The sequence below is a fragment of the Mus caroli genome, chromosome 3, assembly GCF_900094665.2.
Source record: "Mus caroli chromosome 3, CAROLI_EIJ_v1.1, whole genome shotgun sequence".
Classification (NCBI taxonomy): Eukaryota; Metazoa; Chordata; class Mammalia; order Rodentia; family Muridae; genus Mus; species Mus caroli.
In genome coordinates this window covers 105,133,061-105,155,518 of record NC_034572.1, presented here as the reverse complement: position 1 = coordinate 105,155,518, position 22,458 = coordinate 105,133,061, and the positions used below count along the sequence as shown (strand labels likewise).

Sequence of the window (22,458 nt, the reverse complement as noted above, 5' to 3'; positions counted from 1 at the left end):
CTGCTGGAGGTTGGCTCTACAAGTTCCCTCTCCACACTGTAGGGAATTTCATCTAAGGTCCCTCCCTTTGAAACCTTGAGAGCCTCTCACCTCCCAGGGATCTGGTATGTTCTGAAGGGTATACCCACCTCCTTCCTCCCGAGGTTGCCTGTTTCCATTCTTTCTGCTGTCCCAAAGGGCTTCAGTCCTTTCCCCTACCCAAAGTTTGATCATGTTCCTGGGAACTCAGGAAACTGGAAAGACTCTGTAAAGCAAATGGTATAGTCAATCAGACAAATCAGCAACCTACAGACAGGGAAAAAAATCTGTACTTACCCCACATTCAATAGAGGGCTAATATCCAATATATCTATATCTATATAGATCGTGAGTGGCTGAGAAGCAGTTAAAGGCATTTCAAAGTTCTTAGTAATTAGGGAAATGCAAATCAAAGCAACCCTGAGAATCTACCTAATAGCAATCAGAATGGCTAAGATCAAAACCTCAGGTGACAGCACATGTTGTGAGGCTGTGGAGAAAGAGAAACAATCCTCCACTGCTGGTGGGATTGCAAACTGGCACACATTCTGGAAATCAATCTGAAAGTTCCTCAGAAAATTGGAAATAGATCTACCTGAAGACCCAGTAATATCACTCTTGGGAATATACCCAAAAGATGCCCTACCATGCCACAGGGGCACATGTTCCACTATGATCATAGCAGCCTTGTTTATGATAGCCAGAAGCTGGAAACAACTCAGATGACCCACAAGAGAAGAACGGATACCGAAAATGTGGTTAATTTACACAGTGAAGTACTACTCAGCTATTAAGAATAAGGAGTTTTGCGGACAAATGGTCAGAACTAGTAATTGTCATCCTGAGTGAGGTAACTAAGACCCAAAAGGATATGCATGGTATATACTCACTAATAAGTGGGTATTAAAAAAAAAGTACAGAATACCAAGGCTACAGTTCACAGAGCCCCAAAAGTTAACAAGCCAAGTGAGGATTCCTCAATCCCACTCCAGAGGGAGAAGAAAGCAATCCAAGGAGGAGGGAGGGAGGCTGAGAATGGAAACAGGAAGGGGAAGAGAAGTAATTCTTGTAGATTACTCTCATAACTATATTTCTGTAGCAAGATTTAAGTTTTAAGAGGTATAAGATATATGTGTGTATTTAGGTGTATGAATATGTTTGTTTATGTGTGTTTGTGTGTGGTGTGTATTTTGTGTATATCTGGGTCTGAGAGAGAAAGAGAAATTAAATTATTTATGATTTTTTTTGGTTACATGTGATAACACATGACTTTCATTACTAAAACTAAAATTATTAGCATTTTGAGTAATGTTCCTGATACCTGATTTTATTTTTTTGCAGTTTGATTCATGCTTCATTTTAAAATAAAATTTTGAAGGTAGTAAGATGTGGGGATAGATTCTTTTATAACTTTTTTGATTTGATATATTTTTATTGTAAATGCATACATTATCAAGCTCAACTCCTTGGTTTTATTTCCTTCAATTCCCTTTGAGTCCACCATCACTAATTAGTCTAGCTCATTACAAGTTCATGTGTCCTGTCCCTTTTATTATTCTACTGAGTCCACTCAGCAGTACCAATACATGCTTAATTAGAGCCATTTGCTAGAGCATGTATAGCTATTCAATGGATGGCCTTATTTCTTTTATATCTTCTTTTCTTTAATTGGATATGTCCTTTAATTACATTCCACATGTTATCACCTTGCCCAATTTCCTCTCTGGAAACCCCCATACCATTCCCCCCCCCCCCTTGCTTCTATGAGGTTGCTCCTCCACCCACCTAACCACTCTTACCTCTCCATCTTGGCATTCACCTACACTGAAGCATTGAGCCTTCACATGACCAAGAGCCTCTCTTCCCACTGATGTCCATTAAGGCCATCCTCTACTACATATGCAGCTGGAGTCATGGGTCATTCCATGTGTACTCTTTGATTGGCGGTTTCATCCCTGGAACCTCTGGGAGATCTGGTTGGTTGGTATTTTTGTTCTTCTTATGAGGTTACAAAACCCTTCAGCTCCTTCAGTTCTTTCTATAACTCCCCCATTAGAGACCCTGTGTTCAGTCCAATGTTTGGCTGCAAGCATCCATCTCTGTATTTGCCAGGCTCTGGCAGAGTCTTACAGGAGACAGATATATCAGGTTCATGTCACCAATTTCTTCTTGGCATCCAGTATAGTATCTGGGTTTGGTGACTCATTATATGGGATGGATTTCCAGGTGGGGCAGTCACTGGATGGCCTTTCCTTCAGTATCTGATCCATACTATTTCTCTATATTTCCTCCTGTGAATATTTTGTTACTTCTTCTAAGAAGGACTGAAGCATCCACACTTTGGTCTTTATTCTTCTTTAGCTTCATGTGGTCTGTGAATTGTATCTTGGGTATTCTGAACTTTTGGGCTAATATCCAATTATCACTGTGTGCATACCATATGTGTTCTTTTTTTGACTGGGTTACCTCACTCAGGATGATATTTTCTAGTTCCATCCATTTGCCTGTGAATTTCATGAAGTCATTGTTTTTAATAGCTGCATAGTATTCCATTGTATAAATGGACCACATTTTCAGTATCCATCCCTCTGTAGAAGAACATCTGGGTTCTTTCCAGCTTCTGGCTATTATGAATAAGGCTTCTATGAACATAGTAGAGTGTGTGTCCTTGTTATATGTTGGAGCATCTTTGAGTGTATGACCAGGACTGGTATAGATGGGTCCTGAGGTTGAATTATTTCTAATTTTCTGAGGAACCACCAGACTGATTTCCAGAGTTGTTGTACCAGCTTACAATCTCACCAACAATGGAGGAGTGTTCCTCTTTTTTTGATATCCTCTTAAGAATCTGCTCTCACCTGATTTTTTATCTTAGCCATTCTGACTGGTGTGAGGTAGAATCTCAAAGTTGATTGGTTGGCATTTCATTGGTGCAAAAGGATGTTGAACATTTCTTTAGGTGCTTCTCATAATTTGATATTCCTCAATTGAGAATTCTTTTTTTAGCTTTCTAAGCCATTTTATTAGGGTTATTTGGCTCTCTTGAATCTAACTTCTTGAGTTCTTTCTATATACTGGATATTAGCCCTCTATCAAAAGTAGGATTGGTAAAGAAATTTTCTCAATTTTTGGTTGCATTTTTGTCCTAATGACAGTGTCCTTTGGCTTACAGAAGCTTTGCAATTTTATGAGGTCCCATTTGTCTATTGTTGATCTTAGAGCATAAGCCATTGGTGTTCTGTTCAGGAAAATTTCCCCTGTGAACAAGTGTTTGAGGCTCTTCCCCACTTTCTCCTCTATTAGTTTCAGTGTATCTGGTTTTATGTGGAGGTCCTTGATTCACTTGAACTTGAGCTTTGTACAGAGAGATAAGAATGGATAAATTTGCATAATTCTATATGTTGACCACCAGTTGAAGAAACACCATATGTTGAGAATGTTGTCCTTTTTCCACTGGATGGTTTTAGCTCTTTTGTCAAAGATCAAGTAACCATAGGTGTGTGGGTTCATTTCTTGGTCTTCAGTTCTATTCCATTGATCTTCCTGCCTATCTCAGTACCAATGCCATGCAATTTTTATCACAATTTCTCTGTAGTACAGCTTGAGGTCAGGTATGGTGTTTCCCCCAGAAGTTCTTTCATTGCTGAGAATAGTTTTCTCTATCCTGTTTTCTTGTTTGTTTGTTTGTTTTTTGTTTTTGTTATTCCAGATGAATTTGCAAATTTCTCTTTCTTACTCTATGAAGAATTTAGTTGGAATTTTGATGGGGATTACTTTGAATCTGTAGATTGCATTCAGAAAAATGGCCATGTTTACTATATTCATCCTGTGATATTTTGACTTCTTTCTTTCCCATTTGTATCTCTTTGACCTTCTTTTATTGTTTAATTGCTTTGGCTAGGACTTAGTACTATATTGACTAGTACTCAATAGTACTCAATAGTAGGGAAAGAGTGGACAGTCTTGTGTAGTCCCTGATTTTAGTGTGAATGCTTCAAGTTTCTCTCCATTTAGTTTGATGTTGACTACTAGTTTGCAGTATGTTGTTTACAGCCTCTGCCCCAACACGTGGAGTAACTGGGATCCCCAAGATCCAGGAATGCAGGAACTCCCACCTGCCCAGTGGTATGGTTTCCTTCCAGTTTGAAACTGCACCTTGAGCAGACCTGCAGTGCTGGCTGTTTACCCATTCCTACAACACCCAGAGGGAGCCTGGCTCCCAGGTGCTTTGAAATGCCCAGGATCACAGGATCCAGGATCACTGAAGAAGCTTCTCCCATGAGATTAGACACATCCAGCATCACTGGAGCTCTGACACACTCAAGATCACAGTTGAGACCACAACATTTTTCCAATACCCAGAGTAACTAGGATCCCCTCAGAAGCCAGGAAAACACAAACCTCTACCCATCCAGAGGCATAGATTCCTTTCAGATTGGACCTATGACTGGAGCAATCCCAGGGCTCTGGCTTCCCACCCATCCCTTAAACACCCAGAGGCAGCTTGACTCCAAGGAGCTGATATTCCCAGGACCTCAGGGTCTCCGGATCTCAGGATCTCAGGATCACAGTATCCTAGAATCACAGGATCAAGGAGACAGCTGGATTCTGAGGAGTTCTGATACAACCAGGATCACAGGAGGGGCTGACTCTAGTCAGAGCCAGGAATGACAGGTAGCACTGGAGATAACCACATGGTGAGAGGCAAGCACAAGTACATAAGCAACAGAAACCGAGGCTACTTCACATCATCAGAACCTAGTTCTCCCACTACAGCAAGTCTTGGATACCTCATCACACCAGAAAAGCAAAATTCAGATTTAAAATCACATCTCATGATGATGATAGTGGACTTTTAAAAAGATATACATAACCTCCTAAAAGAAATACAGGAGAAAATACCTCCCTTAAAGAAATACAGGAAAACACAGGTCAACAGATATAAGCCCTTAAAGAGGAAATACAAAAATCTTTTGAAGAATTACAGGAAAACACAAGCAAACAGATTAAGATATTGAACAAAACCATCCAGGATCTAAAAATAGAAGTAGAAACTATAAAGAAATCACAAAGGGAGGCTAACCTGGAGATAGAAAACCTAGGAAAGGGATCAGAAGTCATATACACAAACATCACCAACAGAATATAAAACATAGAAGAGAGACTCTCATGTGCAGAAGTAACATAGAAAACACTGACACAACAATCAAAGAAAACACAAAATGCCAAAAGCTCCTAACCTAAAACATCCAGGAAACCCAGGATACAATAAAAAGACCAAACCTAAGGGTAATAGGTAGAGACGAGAGCAATGATTCTCAACTAAAAGGCATAGTAAATATCTTCAACAAAATTATAGATTCTTATATATCTTATCTTCAAAAATAATTTATCCACTCATTTTACTTTGAATTTTCAATTCTCTCTCTCTCTCTCTCTCTCTCTCTCTCTCTCTCTCTCTCCCTCCCTCCCTCCCTCCCTCCCTCCCTCCCTCTCTCTCTCTCTCTCTCTCTCTCTCTCTGTCTCTCTCTCCCCATTCGTTCAGGTCCCAAATGATATCCCACTTCCTGGTTACCTGCTTCACCAACCCCCCATTCCATGATATCTTACTTCCAGGTTACCTCTCCAATAACCCCCTTTTAATGATTGCTCCACCCAATTGCATCACAGCTCTACCACTCAAAATGCTGAAGCAGCTATGTTGGATTCACATGTAATTTTTAAAACTTTCTTATACTATAATGTTTAAAATTAAAATTTGGAGACATGTACTATATTATAGTCATGGTACAACATTTAGGATATTTTGGGAATTATTTTATTTGCTATGTAATATGACTCTGTGAAACTCGTATAAATTTTCTTTATAAATATGCAGCACTGAAACCAAGGTATAGGAGTAGTTAAGGATTGGAATTATCTTACAGTAGGAATAAACTTCCAGGGCTCATTCACAAGCCAAGCTGTGTGCTTCCTGGCCATGTGCTCTCTCACTGTTTTTGCATGAAACTATTTTGTATACATTTTACAAATATGTTTTAAAAACGTATATTTTTTCCAGTCTTGGAAGGAAAATTATGGGCCTTAGACAAGCTTAAGTTTTGGATCAGTTGGTAAACTGAACATGAAAAGAAAAGGCTGCTCTCAAGGTCACCCAGCAATTCTGTTTATTAATTTCTGCTTCTCATTTGCTAGGCTAGAGAAAATATCAATGAACATTTCATATATTGCTCATAAACTTGCTTGATTAATGGTGTTAGAGTAGAAGAATCAATTACACTACAGTATTTTACGCTAGGAAATCCCAAGATTCAGTCACACAGTGATCTTTAGGGGTGAACACAAAAGATTTATGCTGCTTATGTAAACACTGTATGTCTTGGATGATCATTTGTTTATCTTTCACGTTAGAACAGAGGTTCCTAAATTACATGCGGTTTGAAGACATCATAACAGAGAGTACTACACAGTGATAAATGACATCCTGTTTCACAAGCTACCTTCTATCAAATAAACCAATCTCTTTAATAATTTATGAAGGTGAACTATCCAGTCAAAGCCACATCTTCATGGTTGAAAATAAAATAGCATATCTACAAATGTGTATGTGCCTAGTAATTTAATTCTTCATAGTTTATATTAAGATTACGTTTTGTAAATCACAGGCTTGATCTTCCACTACTTCTATGTGAATCAATACTTAGGAAGAGAGCTGATCACTATCTTCTCATTCTGTCTTATGTGTGCTAATGAGGATACACTAAAGTGTATTATAATTCTGCAAAGAGCAAAAAATTCAACTATTATGTATGATTTCGAGAAACTAATGTTGGTATCTTTTATCTAGAATCTGTCACATGGAATTTAGTCTAACATCATGCCCAAACATTTATACTAATGGTTGGCTTTAAGTGGATAATTTAGAAAGCAGTTTTAAAGGCCAAATTGTTAGAAAGTTTAATAACATATCAGAAAAAAAGAAAAACTATAACCCAGTATATGTTGTTTTGGAAGGCAGAGGAAACCTCAATTTTAAGGCTAGTTTAAGATATAGATTGAGGTCAAGGCCAGTTTAGAGAAGGTAATGAGAGCACTCAAGTGTTCCCACATCATATCCTATCTGTAGTAAGTATAGGTTTCTCAATTCTCATCACTGCTCATATTGCACAGTGAAAGAAACATTGCCATAACAATATCTATGTGGGAGTGATTCTTCCATAAACTATGTCCTATAATAAAATTTCCAATTTTACCTTTCTATTGCGATGAGAAAAACACAATGATCAAGGTAACTTATAAAACAAAGCATTTAATTTGGGGGTTCGTATTTCCAGAGTGTTAGAGTTCTAACCATCATGGCAGCAAGCATGACATCAGCCACGAAGACTTGATGCTGGAGCAGTATGAAAATATTTAATATTTTGCAGTTATAAAGTGGATAATAAGAACAGGAAGTGTTATATTTGACCACAAGAATGAGGTAGAGTAACTGAGATAACTGGAATCCTATTGGTTTTTAAAACTTCAAAGCCTATCCCCCACTAACACACCTCTAACAACAAAATGATGTCTCTTATTTCTTCCCAAACAATTCCATCAACTACAGCAAATGGTTTGAAATATATGAGTTTATGGGGAAGGAGTTGTGATTTTCTTTCCAATTATTGCAAGATGGTTTTATCTTTTACCACTTTCCAAGTCTTTGGCCAAACAAATTCTACCACCCCACCCCCCTATACACACATAAGCACACTCACATAACGTACTCCTAAATTCTTATTATTATAGTCATAATTTAGTGGATCTCTGAAACCTCGACAGAGAAGTTTCTTTCTGAAGTTGGTTGGTATTAGAACAGAGCCACTTGTCTAATCAGCAGAAAGTTGTTGAGAATAAGAGGCATGGTAGGACTATTAATTTCTAAACAAAACATCTATGTCATAAACATGTCTCAAAGGCTTGGGGTCATTGTGAAAGATTGTACAATAGAATGATTGTAAATGCTATAGGTAGTAGATTTCTGCAGCCATACTATATTTGATGAACATGACAAATAACATAACATTCACTTGTAAGAATTATTTTTAAAATTATTGCCAGGTTTAGAGATGGGATTTTGATAGGGTGAGACGACTCCTATGGATGTATCTATGTATGAAGAGTCTTACCACTTTCAGAAACTAAAATGAAAATGAAACTACTGTGAGATGCATTCATCTCTAGTATAAACATCATTTACATTAGAAGAATTACTGAGCACATGTGAGCGCCCAACTCGCCAGCAAAAACAGACGCCACAACAGGATCCTTCTGCACACGTTTATTGGGAGAGCTTGATTGCAGAGGTGAAAAGACCCTGAGCCCAGAACTGGCACTGCTTATATAGGCCTAGGAAAGGTGTGTCTACACCCAATTGGTTATGCTTTCAGTACCTCATTTTCATGTCCACACCCAATTGGTTTATGCATTCAGTACCTCATTTACATGTCTCCACCCGGTTGGCTATGCATTCAGTACCTCATTTACATACCTCGGGCCAGGCAGTAACTCGGCAAAAAACTCTACTGCACATGTGCACATTGGTTGTTTACCCAAACTTATGGGTGGTGGCCAGCAGTAGCCAGCACCACCTTGTAATGGCATATGTGGCTTCCCACAAGCACACACAAAGATTCTACATTTCTGGTTTTTTGTTTTGTTTTGTTTTATGTAGAAGGCTCTAGGCTTACATCTCTCTACAGTTGTTTCTGCTGCTATGGCATAAGTGATACCTGCTGCTCCTGGATAAGAGCCCACAAATATCCTCCTGCTGATAGCACCAAATGGCTGTTTCTATCAATACTACTATAAATATGCTCCTGGGAAGAAGGTCCAGTGTTTCTCTCATCAAATATGTTCACTCTTCTGCTTCCTGTGATCATTTTTTTTTACCTTGCACGGAAAGAATATTATGGGAATCCAATTAATAAGCAATTTTGGTATATACAGCTCACCATGTTTCCAGACCAACAATAGGTATACCTTAGAATCACCTTAGAGGAATTCATTAACCCATATGTTCAGATACAACAGAAAACAGTTTAGTTTTTAACTCTGAGAGTACAATCCAGTCTTCAATAGTTTACAAAATTACATATAAAATCAAATGGTTACAATATGTAACCAGTACTCAAACTACTGCCTAATGACTTTTTTTTAAATGGAAATTTTGGAATGGTCTTTGTAAGCACGGCTCTCAAAATCTCGGTGTAGCCTAGGATGAACTTGAGTCTTTGTAGGACATTCAAGATGAACTTTTGTTCATAAATATTTGTTGGTTTTGTTCTAGGCATATGCAGGCTCCATGTTTTAAAGTTCTATAGTAATTCTAACCTTTTGTTTGGAGTTTAATATATGTTTGAGATGATTTATTTTGATTTTACATTTAGATTTAGGGACTTTAAATTATTTTTTTCTTCTCTCTCTCTCTCTTTTTCAAGTTTCATCCTGATCTTAGCTTCCCTCCTCCCAGTCCTACTCTTCCACCCCTCATCTCCCATTCCTATGTCCCCTCCTTCTCAGAGATAGGGAGTCCCCATCCCCACCCCCAGGTACCAACCCACTCTGGTACATCAAATCTCATAAGGACAAAGCACATCCTCTGAGGTTGGGCAAGGGAGCCCAGCTGGGGAAAGGGATCCAAAGGCAGACAACAGAGTCCAAATCAGAGACAGCCCCTAATCCAATTTTTGAAAAACACTGCCCTAAGAATCTATAATAAGATTTAAAAAATCATGTGTGTGTGTGTGTGTATTAGAGAGAGAGAGAGAGAGAGAGAGAGAGAGATGATAAAGGGTATAGATATACATATATAAAATTTCGCATGCACATACAATGTATTTTCATAATATTTCTTACTTATTACCATACCCCATACTCCAACATTCCTTTGGACTCACCTTTATTATTTTGTTTTTGATAGCTCCCCAAATCCAATTATTGGTAACCATGTGTGAATGTTTATGGTGAAATATACTAGAATTTGGGCAACCTGCCAGTGACCATATTCCTCCAAAGAAAAGTGGATTTCTCTACCTCAGTAATCAAAACTGCCAATATCTCCCCAGCTGTGGGTAGAGCTTTTAAGGCCTCACCTTCTTCGTGTTGAAATCTTGACTATTTTTGTCTTGTGCAGGTAAAAACAGCTGCTGTGAGTTGCTGTGCTTATCAGCCATGCCATGTGCAGAAGACAAAATTTCACAACTCTTTTTCACATTTTCAAGGACTTGAGTTATCTCTACCAATTTTATTTTTGCAAAATAAGTAATGTCCTCTAGAATCAATGAAGTCTACCTGTGTATAATTCCTCTGAAAAACTAACCTTTTACTTTCTATTTTTTAAAAGCTAGATTACAGACCAAGCAATTTCCAAAAAGCTTCTTGATATAACTATTATTTGGGTTAACTCATCAGCTACTCCTTATTCCTTGTGTTCCGGATCCTAACCTCACTTTTAAACTCAAGTATCTCTATCCTCCCCTCTCCCTGATCTTACTGTTTCCTCTCATCATTTTTTGTAGGTTTGCTTGGAGCTTTCATGCACTTTTCATTTTGGTTCAGTTTTCTTAAAGAATAATTTAGGGATAAGAGAAAGGTATGTGCTAGGACATGAGAATGGCTTAATACAATTGCAGTCCTGCTGAAAACTGGATGTATCTACAAGTTGAGATCCTAAATACCATCATTATTTACTATATCAAACATGTCAATACATTACAACAGATGATAGAGATTATAAAAAATATATCTCTTTGGACTTAGAAATAAATTGGAAATTACTACTTCCCAAAAATCCCTACAACATAGGTAAGTAAATGTGGATACTTACATTGCATAAGAATTTATCTTCCATTATGCAGAGATAGTTTATATCGAATAACTATTCTAGGATTAATTTGAGGACCTATGAATCAAAGACAGTGTCATGCCAAGCAAACATTTTGTCAGTGAGCTATGTGCCCTGCCTTGGGAACAAAACTTTAAGCATGTGCACTTCAAACTATGGTTACCACAATAATCAAATTAGATTTAACACTAATTCTACAGATCTTAAGAGCGATGTATCTCACATTTAACAGCTCTGATTTCATTTCTTTCTACTGTGAAGATCAAAATAAAAAAATGAAGGATTAATTCTAAAGCAATTTACCTGATGTTATTTCCACTTTCCCCCATCAACAACTATAAAGTAAACTTTTTGACAAACTATTCACTGTACATGCTAGAAACTGTGATGTGTTTCTTCATTGTTTTCATGGGCATTGGCTGCATGGCTTATGGGCTGAGTCATACATTTCAAATTATCATGTTTCATGAACCGTAATTCTTTTCAAATTTAAATCTTATCACAGGACAAAAATCATTAATTCTTCAGCAACTACATTTTTCTTTTATTGAAATATATTTTCATATAATATATTTGTATTATAATTTCTTTATCCCCAATCTCTCTTTTTTCCTTCCCACCTTCTGGATCTACATTCTTTTTGCCTTGGTTGGAGAACAAACAGACATCTAAGAAATAAAATAAAATAAGATAACACAGGAAAGAAACAAGTCAGAATAAGATAAAACAAAGAAACAAACATAAAAGGGCCAAAGGAAAAGAAGCAAAAACACTTAGAGACACAAATAAACAAACAAAGGCATCTCATAAAATGCAAAGCTAGCAGCTTCAATATATATGCAAAAGACCTTTGTTTTGATTTCTATACCTCAAAATAACCAGAAAATAGAAAAATAGTGCAAATATAAAGACCTAGAAAGATAATAGGGACTTCAAAAATTATTTTAAAGTGTTCAAGAGCAAGCTAGTTTCTCAGATATGCAAAACTGGACACTATCACTTTGTTCAGTTTTAATGAAAAAAAATAGCATTATTGTTAATAACACATAGAATTCTTTGATACATCACTGACCATGTTTGAGCAATAATAAATAATTAACTATAATGAAGAAGTATTGAATGGAGTTATAACTTTAAACATGATACTCAAGGACAATAGAATGTTCTATATAGCAAACTATGGATGTAAATCCAGCACTCTTGGTTTTATATACATCTAAGGTTTTTCTGATATAAAACAGGATAGTATCTTTATCGACTGAGGGACAATCAATGTATTACAAACAGAATATTGTATTACATCAAAATTCTTTATCATGAGCACAGGTTGGAACAGAGATCTCAAGCCTTCCATTCCTATTATCTTGATAAAAGTTGAAAAAAGATATTTCTAGATATAAGGAGTATCAGAAAATCAAACAATTTAAAGACAAAAGAACACTTAGGAGATCATCCTAGAGTGGAAGATAATTACAGAGTATCTCAATAAAATGAGAAAGGTTGCAAGTGAAAATAATAGCCTGCTATTACTGTTTTATTTTTAATTTGCTAACTACTTATCACTGAAATCATTCACTATAAAGTTATGTTAGTGAGTTGTATTGTCACAGACCTCTTAAAATAATGTAAAACATTTTTCCCAGAAGGGTTCATGCATTAAATAACCATCCAAAATAAATTCAATATATTTTAAATATTTAAAATCTGGAAAAGAGTTCATGTCACATTTTACATAATTATAAGAGCATTTGCACAACCCAGCTCTTCTGTATATGAATGTGACAAAATACATATTAGATTAAGAATTATGATGAAGTTTTCATAGTTATTTGGAATACTAATAACTGATAAAACCTGTAGTCTCTTGTGTAAAGCTAAAGTTACAAAAATGTTATCTAGCAGAGAAAGCACAATAAACAAGTGAAGAAAACTCAAATCTGTTCAAATTTGTGTATAATACAGATGAATCTTTCCCTAAAGTGGAACATATAGTATGACCTGATTCTACCTCCCAGTGCCATGATCCTAGAAATAAGACTCAGACTCAAAATTTATTTACATATACTTTGGCCATGTAGGTAGGATCTTTTCTGACTAGATCTAACTTAAGATAGTCTATTTTTATTTAACCTACACTGTGCCATGTGGCTTGTTACCTGTGCTTAATTACCATGTGTCTGTCTCCTCACATCTTCTTGACCAAATCTTCTGGTCCCTGTCTCTATTTCAGAATTCTTTATTCTCCTTGATGTACTATTTCTTACTGCCTAAGCCATAGGCCATAAGCTTTTTAATTGACATATGACACATACATATATACTACACAAGATATTCTCTCAACAATTATCCTTTTTAGTCCAATAAATTGTTCCTTTTTGCCAAATATAAATTGAATAAATTTATAGTAATTATAAAATAATTATGAAAAATCTAAGTATGTCCAGTTTAACATATTCAGTCCATTTATACTTGGCAACTTAAACTATTGTATCATTTATCCTGTCTTGGTGAGTTCAAGTCTGTATCTAAATCATTTTCTATACTAACTTGTTTTATTCACCTAAACACATCTTCTTAGAACTAGGACATCTATTAAATACTAAACAACTTAGCCGTATACTAATATTATGACTATATAGTCTTCAAACCCATCAGGGATCTGAGAAAGAATGGAAATTATATGAGTAGGCAGGAAGTATAGGATGCAGCTTCAAAAAATCATAAAAAATGACAGTAACAGCTGATTGCCAAGACAGTCCTGAATATTATCTCTATAACTCTATGTTGTTTAGGGAATCAATAACTAGTGAGGTACCATGTGATAGTATCATATTTTTAAGTATTAATATTGAATCTTCATGTTCATTTATTCTTGTCATTTCTGTGGCATCTAACAAAGTTTTATTTAAATGTACTTTATCAAGTATTTTAAAATTTTAATACTAATACCTGCACCATATGATAGACTTCATTTACTTTGAAATATTAAAGTTGGAAAGCAATGTTTTCCACTGTGCATGTGTGTTTGTCTGTGTGATGTGCACTGAAGGCTAGAAGATAACCTGGGAATTATTTCTGTAAAGGTATCCACCTAGTGTTTTGGATAGGCTTGATGATTTGGATAGGCTGGCTGGCCAGTGAGTCACAGTATCAACCTCACTCTAGTTCCCCAGTGCTGGAATCAAAAATATGCAGGCATACTTATCATGGTGGATTGAATGGACATAGCTGACATAGAATCATATGTTTTAATTATTGGCCCATAGGGAGTAGAATTATTAGGCATGGCCTAGTTGGAAAAAATGTGTCAGTGCTATGGTGAGTATTGAGTTTTTATTTGCTCAAGATATGCCAAGTGTGGGGCTTCTGCTGCCTGTGGACCAAAATGTAGAAGTCTCAGCTCTAACACTATAATCTGCCTGCATGCCACCATGCTTCATATCATGAGGATAATGGACTAAATCTCTGAAACTTTAAGTCAACCCTAATTAAAAGGTATTGTTATTGTTTTAAATTGTTTGTGTGTGTGTGTTTGTTTCTTTATTACTGACACAATGGTTATGATACTCTTCCCAGCAATAAAACCCTAAGTAAAGCACCAATATTTTTATCTTGGTTTTTCAGAATTTAATTCAGGTTATTATTCTTGCATGCAAATTATTTTATTGTCTTAGCTATCTCCTCTGCCTCATATTTTCTCATTTGTATCATTTAAAAGCCTTTTTCCCATTCTACTTTATATATTGTAGTTCTGGAAAAGAGGAGCTTGTATCTTCTTCCTGGATTTAAATCCTAAGAAATCTATCAAAATTTATCCTATTATTTCTCAGAGACAAAGACAAAGAACACCAGAAACTTCTCTGCATGTGTGTGCACATGTGTGTATATGTGTGGGTATGCAGAAAGAAAATGGATTGTAGGTTATGAAGCCAACTCTTATTATAACAAAGCAATTTTCATAGATCTTTAAGAACTTTAGTAGGGAAGTAAAGAGATTTAAGAAAATAAAAAGAATGATTCTGAGTGAAGTAACCCAGATCCCAAAATGATATGCATTCTTTAATAGGTGGATATTGGTGTTTAAACTCTTAATAGGCATGCTTCAATCCAAAAAACTACTGAAGTTAAATATGGATATAAAGGGCTGGGAATAGGGAAAGCTCTGCCAAGAAAGAGAAAATAAAATATATAGTTATGGAGAGATGGTGATGAGGGACATGAATGGAAGTATTAAATGGAGAGTAATAGGAAAGATGGGGAAAGTAAGGGAATACAGGAAAGGACACCTAAAACTAAGGGCCATGTGAAAGGTCATATTGAAAGCTAATATAGAAGAAGCTTCTTAAATGTGTGTGTGTGTGCACGCACATATATATTTATATGAAAGATATCTAAATGGAATCGACAAACAATGGAGGGGTCAATTCCCCAATTAGACGTCTTTCACCAAGGGTGAAAACTCTAGCACCAGGAATAGTTTATACCTAATTGACTTGTTGACTGAAAGGGAATCTTGGTTACTCATAAAGAACTGAGGCTATTGCCAAGTCTAATGACTGCTCTCCACAAAACTGATGGTATGAATGTATTGCTGAAGATAATATTTAATATCTCATTGAACACGGAGAATTTGAGCTGATGCCTAACAAGATACTTCAGTCCTGCAGACTAGAGACTGCATACCAGAAGGTATTCCTGATAACTATCAGAGGAGAAAAGTAAGCCAACCTAGCTTCAATACCTGTTATCAGATAGATAACATGATATGCTTACATGATATGTAGATGTAATCATAGTACAAAAGCTGTGGGAGTCGTCAAATGCTATTTAACTGAGTTTAAGGTTCCAGAAAGTAAATCTTACCTGACATTTCTTGGTGGGCAAGAATGTGAAACTAGATTGGACATGAGCCTAAGGGAAAACAGCAAATACTGTTGTTCTGCTAATGATATATGGCGGGGTGGTGGGGGGTGGGAGGTGGTGGAAACCTAGCAACATTCTCCTATGCTCATTGCCTTCCACAGCCATCATCCATGAGGTTTCTTCCTGAATTTGATGGGACACACAACTGGACAAAGTGCAGAGAGTAAAACATCTTGGAACAAACAGTCCTAAATGGGAATTTCCATCAAATTTCTACTATTAGGGTTCAATTAACTCTATTGAAGAGAAGGCAGAAAAATTATTAAAACCAGAGGAGATGGACTACACCAAGGAAACAGTGCCTCCTAGACACAACAGGACTGATGATACTCATATGAACACCCATATGTGCTGACACATATCAGTATGTGTTAGTATGCAAATGATCTGCATAGATCTAATCAATAAGAGATTCCAGCACTGAAGAGGTGATGATGAACAAGAGTTCCCAACTCTAACCAAGAAGCTATCTTTAGTGAACATCAAAAGCACAGAAAATATGTCTTCTCCAATGGAGTCTCACAATGTATATTAATCACAATTAAGGGTAGGTCCCATAACCAGCATGGCCAACTCAAAACAAACTCAATGATGTTATTGTAGGTATTTTTTCTCATATTGCATTATTCAGGCTTTTATTTTTTAGCTTACTGGTCTTTTGTTTGTATATTATGGTTTCAAATTTTATGTGTTTATAGGTTTCATTTTGTGTGTGCATGTATGTCTATGTATCTCTCTCTCTCTCTCTCTCTATCTCTGTGTNTGTGTGTGTGTGTGTGTGTGTATTATTCTACTTTTCTGATGTCTTTTATTTGGTCATGTTCATATTTGCTAATTGCTTGTTTTCTAAACAAAAAAAAGAAGAAATTGAGTTTGATTTGTAGAGGTGGGAAGAATCTGGAAGAAAAGATGGAAGGGAAACCGTGATTAGAATATATTATTTCAGGATTACGAATTTTCAACTAAAAGAAAAAGCTTAATGTAATTGCTTACATTTTGAAACATGGAATTTATGACAACCTAAATCTCGGTTCTTTAGCCATGGTCATTCAAACTCAGCTTCAGAGTAAACAACCCTATATTCCAATTGGGAAGAAAGATAGATTACAGTAAACATTAGAGAAGAAATGAAGGTAAAATAAAACATTTTATCTGTTTTTTCCCAGTGATGGCATGACTCAATATTTACTTTTTTCACATTTTTTCTTATTGAAAATATATTTTTCACACACAATATGTCTTGATTATAGATTCCCCTTCCCTATTCTTCCAACCTCTACCCCACTCCACCCCATATTTTCATCCACTCAAGTCTGTGTGTGTGTGTGTGTGTGTGTGTGTGTGTGTGTATACAGAAGATCTGGTACAGACCCTTGCAAGTTCAGTGCATGTCCCCTCAGTCTCTGTTAATTTATATGAGTCTTGGTTATGTTGATTTAGAAGGTTTCATTTATCTGATATCCGCCATCTATTCCAGCTTTTACATTCTTTTTGCATTCCATTCTGTGGACATCCCTGAGTTTTGGAGCACAGCAGGAGATTTGATGTAGGCATCACATTCATAACTGAGTGTCCCAAGATCTCTCACTGTATGCATTATGTGTACATGTGGGTCTTGATATTTGTTCCCATCTGTGGCTGAAAGAAGCGTCTTTGATCTTGGCTGAGCAAGACACTGATCTATGTCTGAGAATAGCAGAATACAATCTATTCTATTGCTACTTTTTGCTATTTGTTTTAAAACTGTACTATTTGGTTTTACTGCAAATCTCCAGGGTATCTAGTCTTTGGGATATAATGGAAATATCTAGTCTCTGGGTCTTGGTCACTCAAGTAGTATTTGGTATGATTAGTCCTTAAATCAAGTCAGATATTGATTGGTTAATTACTTCCACAAGCTTGTTCTTACCATTGTCCTAGCATATCTTGGAGGCTGTATAAATAAAAAGTTTTATGGTTTGGCTGTTGTACACTTCTATTGGTAGCATGAGAAATACCTTTTTGTCTCAAAGACACTAGGATATAGGGTAAAGGCTCTATCAAGCAACAGTTGGACTTCTCTTTGTTTACTGATGAGCCCCTTGACCAAAAATTCATTTAGATGTAATATAATTCTAGAACATGAAGGATCATTTGAAGAAAAGAAATTTGTAGTATGGAGTCCTAATAGAGTAGAAGATTCCTAAAACATTTACATTCATTTAGAAAGTTTTCTAAATGAAATCTCCAAATTAAAAAAAGAAAGAATTAAATGTGATCTTTATTTTCATTCCAAGTGTTGTGCCCCTTTACAATTTGATTCCTCTTCCAGGAGTTCTTCACTCCATGCCACTCCCCTTTACCTCTGAGAAGGTGATCCTCTAACCATTTCCTGAGCCCCCCGCACCTCCCCCCCCACTCCCATCTCACCCCAGGCATTCCCATTTCCTGTGGCATCAAGTCTCTACAAGATTAGGCACATATCCTCAAACTGAGACCAAACAAGGCAATCCTCTGTTACATATGTTTCTGAGGCCACAGACCACCATATGTATGCTCTTTGATTGGCAGCTTAGTCTATGGAAGTTCCCAGGGTTTTGAATTCATTAATACTCTTAATCTTTCTATGAAGTTGCCATCCCCTTCAGCTCCTTCAATCCTTCCCCTTCCCCTTCCATAGGAGTTCCAGACTTCAGTACAATGGTAAGTTTTAAGTATCTTCATGTGTCTCAGTCAGCTTCTGGCAAAGACTCTCAGAAAGTAGCCATTAAAGGCTCCTGCCTGAAAGCACAACAAGGCATAGGTAATAGTGTCAGTGTTTGGTGATTGATCATAGGGTGAATCCCCAATGAATGGCCTTCAAGCTCTGCTCCATTTCTGTCTCTGTATTTCTTTTAGACAGAAAAAATTCTGGTCTGTAAAATTTGAAGGCAGGTTGGTAAAACCATCCTTCCACTGGGGGGCCATGTCTATCTACTGGAGGTGGTCTCTTCAGGTTCTAACTCCCTACTCTTGGGCATTTCGGCTCAGATCATTGCCATTGAGTCATGGGAGTCTCTCACGACCCAGATCCCATAGACATTCTAGAGGTGCTTTCCACCCCTACCCCACAAAGCTTAATATTTTCAATTACTCTAAATTGGGTCTTTAGAGTCTAACTTTTGAGTTATTTATATATTTTGGATATTAGCCCTATAGAGGGCTAAATGGATTTAGGGTTAGTGAAAATCTTCCCCATATCTGTAGGCTGCTGTTTTGTTCTATTGACAGTGTCCTTTGCCTTATAAAAGGGTTTTGTTTGTTTGTTTGTTTTTCAGTTTCATGAGGTTCCATTTGTCAGTTGTTGATCTTAGAGCCTGACTCATTGGTGTTCTGTTTAGGAAAAGTTTCCCTGTGCCAATGCATTTGAGGCCCTATTCCACTTTCTCTTTTATTAGATTCAGTATGTCTGGCTTTATGTCTAGGTGCTTGATCTACTTTGACATGAACTTTGTGCAGTGTGACAAATATGGATCAATTTGAATTCTTCTATATGCAGACTACCATCTGACCAGCACCGTGTGCTGAAGATGCTTTCTTTTCTCTATTGTATGGTTTTGGATTCTTGGTCAAAGATCAAGTGTGCACACGTGTGTGTTTATGTTTTTCTGGGTCTTCTATACTATTCCATTGATCTACCTGTTTGTCTCTTTTCTAATATCATGTGATTTTTTTCACTATTGTTCTGTACAGATTGAGGTCAGGGATTGTGATTCACATAGAGCTTAATTTTTAAATTAATTTTGTTTTTGACAATCTCATGGATATTCAAATATTCTAATTATTCCCTACTACCCACTCTTTTTCCTTTTCTAAGTCTGACAGTTTCTTATACTCTTACCAATAGATGATTTTACCATATTCATGATATTTTGTTCCCGTTTCTGATTTTGAATTCATCTACATCATGGATACAGACTGCAGAGATACTAATGAAAACTTGAATGATGTTAGCATTTACATAAATGAATTAACTTTAGCAACGTTAAAACAACAAGCAGAGGAGATTGGGGCAAACTCTAACATAAGGTACCTGGTCTCTACAACAAGAAGAATGGTGTTCTTTAAATGTGTACCTGATATAATTTAGCGAAGAATATCTGACCATTTTAGAAAAAAAATATTTATATACTTATACAGGAAAATGAAATTATAAAAAATGTTACTTACCATGCATTAGAAATAAGAATAAGAGACAAGTAGAAAGAAAGTGAAAAACAATGTAGTAATAGGAAGCAGTTTCAGGATGTCAGACCTAAAATTCTTGATATTAGATTGAACTTTATATCTGGATCCTTTAAAATACTAATTCTAGCATAGATTGATATGTTATCTACCAGTAACTCATTATAAATATGGAGATATTTATAAACATGATTTAGTGTTAATTTAAGCACACTTGTTAGTTGAAAGTAAGTGTATGGAGAATATGATGACATTACAAAAATAATCAATCACACACTGGAGAACCTGCATTAATGTGAAGACTATTTTAAACAGGAAGAATTTGTGAGATACTGAGAGACATGCAAAGATGGAAATTCTTTTCTTCAAGAAGACATGGCAATCCTAGTGAGTGACACCTGACAAAACAGAATCAAAACATGGTACAATAGTGATAGAACTGAAGGAAGAAACAGACAACTTGACTGTTGTAGTTCAAGACTATCACACATCCATGTTCCTGTTTGAGGGATCAGGGTGGTAGAAAATCAGCAAAGAGATACATGGCCTGAGCAGCACTATCAATCAACTTGATCTGTTTGTTTATTGTACAGTATTTCATTCAACTATAGTAGCATTCACAATCTTCTCAAATGCAAATGAAATATTTGACAATAGAGTACATACATACTATTAAATGCTTTAACATACTGTAACAGTTATGTTTATGAAAATGTTTAATAACATGAGAAGAGCATTTGCTTCATGAAATCTATGTTTCCTTATTATATATATATATATATATACTGTATATATACAGTGTGTAGTGGTTTAATATACTATGTAGGCTAACAGGGACTGCCACCATAAGAAGATGCCGCCTTCTTGGAGTAGCGATGGTTATGCTGAAGGAAGTGTGTCATTAGGGGCTGAGCAATAGTGTTTCAGATGCTCAAGCTAGGCCCAGAGTCATTCATCCTTCTGCCTGCTGATTTGGATATAAAACTCACAGCTACCTTTCTGGCACGATGTCTATGTGCTGCTATTCTTCCCTCCCTGATGATAATGGACCAAATCTCTGAACTATATGCCAGTCCCAATTAAATATTTGCTACATGGCATCTATTCACAGAATTAAAACCATATCTAAGACACAATGGAAAGTTTCAAATCATGTTCACATTGAATATGTTGATAAATATTGCAACAACATTCATATATATCTTGAGAAAGCTAACAATATCATGAATATAAATTGAATTATTTACCATAAAATCACTTCTGTAAAAATAACTATAACTAATATAAAAGCAGCTAATTGATGTTTGACTCCTATAACTTATAGTTAAATAGAATATTCTTTCAACACTTTTATTCAACATCAGGTATATTACACATGTTACTGTAAGGAAAGAGAATAGGCAATCATAATTAAAATAAAAAAATAAGCTAGGAATTGAATGTAGTGGTTCATGACTGTTATCTCAACACTTGGAAGGTATAGTAAGTTACGAAGTGAGTGGTCAGCCTACTCTATACAGTATGTTCCACAATAGTCAGTGTCTGTCTCAAAAAGAAACAAAAACCAATGAACTTCAATTTATATACAGATAGAATTATTGTCTATAATAAAATTACTAAATAGAATGAGAATGCTCAAAGGTCAATTCTTTTTCCTAACATAGATAACAATTGGAATGTGAAAGTATGTGAGATTTTGGCTGTGGTTTCTAAGTAGATTTGGGAGTTCTTGCTAAGGTGGATTTATTAATGCCTGTCTGAGTAGATTTGTACAAGAATATGGACTCATGTAGAAGCCATAGGGTGTTGTTGGCTATCATTTCCTCAATAGATTTATTTATATATATTTGTGTGCCTGTAAATATGTACATGCACACTGTGTATGCAAGTTCTCTGAAAACCAAAGTAAGACATTTGATTCCCAAGAATACAATTACAAATAGTAGTGAGTCAAGAGTTGTGCGTGCTAGGTATAAAAACTGGGTTCTCTATACGAATATCAAGTCTTCTTGTCTGCCAAAACATTTCTCTAGTCTTCTACAATGGGGAATTCTTTTTTTTTTCTTTTTTTTTTATTACGTATTTTCCTCAAGTAAATTTCCAATGCTCTCCCAAAAGTCCCCCATACCCTACCCCCCACTTCCCTACCCACCCATTCCCATTTTTGGCCCTGGCTTTCCCCTGTACTGGGACATATAAAGTTTGTGTGTCCAATGGACCTCTCTTTCCAGTGATGGCCGATTAGGCCATCTTTTGATACATATGCAGCTATAGTCAAGAGCTCCCGGGGTACTGGTCAGTTCAGAATGTTGTTCCACCTATAGGGTTGCAGATGCCTTTAGCTCCTTGGATACTTTCTCTAGCTCCTCCATTGGGAGCCCTGTGATCCATCCAATAGCTGACTGTGAGCATCCACTTCTGTGTTTGCT

At 36.2% G+C, this 22,458-nt stretch overlaps 1 long non-coding RNA gene across 2 annotated transcripts in view; it reads left to right on the top strand.

Annotated features, from left to right (window-relative positions):
* The window catches only part of LOC115030620, a 146,332-nt gene that overhangs the window by 20,069 nt on the left and 103,805 nt on the right, over positions 1 to 22,458 (top strand). Inside the window, exon 3 of one of the 2 annotated variants that reach the window (XR_003836212.1) lies at positions 15,928 to 16,473. The exons of the other annotated variant lie outside the window; for it this stretch is intronic. This is a non-coding gene — a long non-coding RNA (uncharacterized LOC115030620). Of the gene's footprint in view, positions 1 to 15,927; positions 16,474 to 22,458 lie in introns of those variants that run through there. 2 annotated transcript variants of the gene reach the window in all.